At 42.4% G+C, this 2,500-nt stretch overlaps 3 non-coding genes across 3 annotated transcripts in view; all 3 read left to right on the top strand.

Annotated features, from left to right (window-relative positions):
- Positions 1-56, top strand: part of trnap-cgg — a 72-nt gene extending 16 nt beyond the window's left edge. Inside the window, exon 1 of the tRNA in view lies at positions 1-56. This exon is cut by the window's left edge and continues 16 nt beyond it. This is a non-coding gene — a tRNA (tRNA-Pro).
- Positions 57-266: 210 nt separating this feature from the next.
- trnap-cgg lies at positions 267-338 on the top strand. The gene has a single exon. It is a non-coding gene; the product is annotated as a tRNA-Pro (tRNA).
- A 202-nt stretch (positions 339-540) lies between these two features.
- trnap-cgg lies at positions 541-612 on the top strand. Its single transcript has one exon. It is a non-coding gene; the product is annotated as a tRNA-Pro (tRNA).
- Positions 613-2,500: the final 1,888 nt, after the last annotated feature.

Below are 2,500 nucleotides of genomic sequence, written 5' to 3'. Positions count from 1 at the left end.
GGTATGATTCTCGCTTCGGGTGCGAGAGGTCCCGGGTTCAAATCCCGGACGAGCCCAAGATTAATTTGGTCTAATGTAGACTGTTTAATTATTTCGGAGACAAAACGTAAAAACGTTTGCTTGACAATCTAGTCATTGCAGTGGCGACAGCTGGACTGTTGCTCTGTAGCAAAAATGTAACACGTTCTTGGCAGAACCTTGCATTTCTCTTGTTACGACAATGGAGGATTTCGTCGAAAAGACAACAAACAAAGAAACCTTTTATTGGCTCGTTGGTCTAGGGGTATGATTCTCGCTTCGGGTGCGAGAGGTCCCGGGTTCAAATCCCGGACGAGCCCTAGAGTAATTTTGGCTAATGTAGACTGTTTAATTTTATCAGCGTGAAAAAGATTGCTTGACAACCTACTCATTGCAGTGGCGACAGCTAGATTGTCGCTCTGTAGCAAAAATGTAACACCTTCTTGGCAGAACCTTGCATTTCTTTTGTCACGACAATGGAGGATTTCGTCGAAAAGACATCAAACAAAGAAACCTTTTATTGGCTCGGTGGTCTAGGGGTATGATTCTCGCTTCGGGTGCGAGAGGTCCCGGGTTCAAATCCTGGACGAGCCCAAGAGTAATTATGGCTAATGTAGACTGTTTAATTATTTCATCGAAAAAAATGTATAAATGTTTGCTTGACAATCTAGTCATTGCAGTAGCGACAGCTGGACTGTTGCTCTGTAGCAAAAATGTAACACGTTCTTGGCAGAACCTTGCATTTCTCTTGTTACGACAATGGAGGATTTAGTCGAAAAGGGTTCAAATCCCGGACGAGCCCAAGAGTAAGAGGAATGAAGTAATTTCTTTTTTAGTTGTTGATGGCTCATCCACACAAGTCAAAAAGGAAATGAGAAAGGTCAGAGATGCAATTATTAGTCAGTCACTCTCCGTAAGTGACATCTCCAGAGCAGAAGGTGACATTAAGCATCATTTAAGGAAGAAATCTCTTCATTAGAAAGTGGATCTGGTGTAAGGAAAACCAGTGATGTCTACAGATTGGATCCCGTATTGAAAGATGATTTGTTAAGAGTGAGTGGAAGACTCAGTCGTGCAGCTTTGGCTGAGGAGCTGAAGCTTTCTCCAAAGGTCAACATGTATCCAATCTCATTTTGTAAAACATTCATCGGCAGCTTGGACATGCTGGAAGAAACCATATGCTCTCAACTTTGCAACGGAAATATTGGATCACAAGTGGCCGAAAGATAATATCTGACTGTGGGGTCTGTTGATGGCATCAAGGACAGCCAAGTGAACAGAAAATGTCTGACATGCCAAAAGAAAGAATTAGTCCATATTTGCCTCCTTTCACCAATCTAGGAGTGGCCCTTGGAGGTCAGGAGAGAACGTGCTATGGTCAAAAGGTATAGACTCATTTTGACCTGCATGGCTAACAGAGCCGTACATTTGGCGATTGGAAAGGTACTTGTGGATCGTTCTGCGTGCATTTATAAATCAAACATATTTGTAAATTGTTCTGTGCGCATTTGTAAATCTTTGTGTGCATTTGCAATTATTGAGACTGATCTGACCCCATTGTTTTGCATCCCTTTGAAGTCATTTTGTGTGCCTTTGTGGTCAGTTTGTGTCCCTTTGTCAACATTTCTGTGTAAGTTTTGGTTCTTTTTGTGGTCATTTTGAGTCCCTTCGTGGTAATTTTGAGTCCCTTTGTGGTGTTTTCTTTGAGTCCCTTTGTGGTGTTTTCTTCTCCCTTTGTGGTAATTTTGAGTCCCTTTGTGGTGTTTTCTTTGAGTCCCTTTGTGGTGTTTTCTTTGAGTCCCTTTGTGGTGTTTTCTTCTCCCTTTGTGGTAATTTTGAGTCCCTTTGTGGTGTTTTCTTTGAGTCCCTTCGTGGTGTTTTCTTTGAGTCCCTTTGTGGTGTTTTCTTTGAGTCCCTTTGTGGTGTTTTCTTTGAGTCCCTTTGTGGTGTTTTCTTCTCCCTTTGTGGTCATTTTGAGTCCCTTTGTGGTGTTTTCTTCACCCTTCGTGGTGTTTTCTTTGAGTCCCTTCGTGGTGTTTTCTTTGAGTCCCTTTGTGGTGTTTTCTTCTCCTTTCGTGGTCATTTTGAGTCCCTTTGTGGTGTTTTCTTCTCCCTTCGTGGTCATTTTGAGTCCCTTTGTGGTGTTTTCTTCTCCTTTCGTGGTCATTTTGAGTCCCTTTGTGGTGTTTTCTTCTCCCTTCCTTTGTGGTGTTTTCTTTGAGTCCCTTCGTGGTGTTTTCTTTGAGTCCCTTTGTGGTGTTTTCTTCTCCTTTCGTGGTAATTTTGAGTCCCTTTGTGGTGTTTTCTTTGAGTCCCTTTGTGGTGTTTTCTTCTCCCTTCGTGGTCATTTTGAGTCCCTTTGTGGTGTTTTCTTTGAGTCCCTTTGTGGTGTTTTCTTCTCCCTTTGTGGTCATTTTGAGTCCCTTTGTGGTGTTTTCTTTGAGTCCCTTTGTGGTGTTTTCTTCTCCCTTCGTGGTCATTT

This window comes from Cyclopterus lumpus, chromosome 14, assembly GCF_009769545.1.
Source record: "Cyclopterus lumpus isolate fCycLum1 chromosome 14, fCycLum1.pri, whole genome shotgun sequence".
NCBI classification, from domain to species: Eukaryota; Metazoa; Chordata; class Actinopteri; order Perciformes; family Cyclopteridae; genus Cyclopterus; species Cyclopterus lumpus.
The sequence above is the reverse complement of the archived record's forward strand: the minus strand, read 5'-3'. Positions and strand labels throughout refer to the sequence as shown.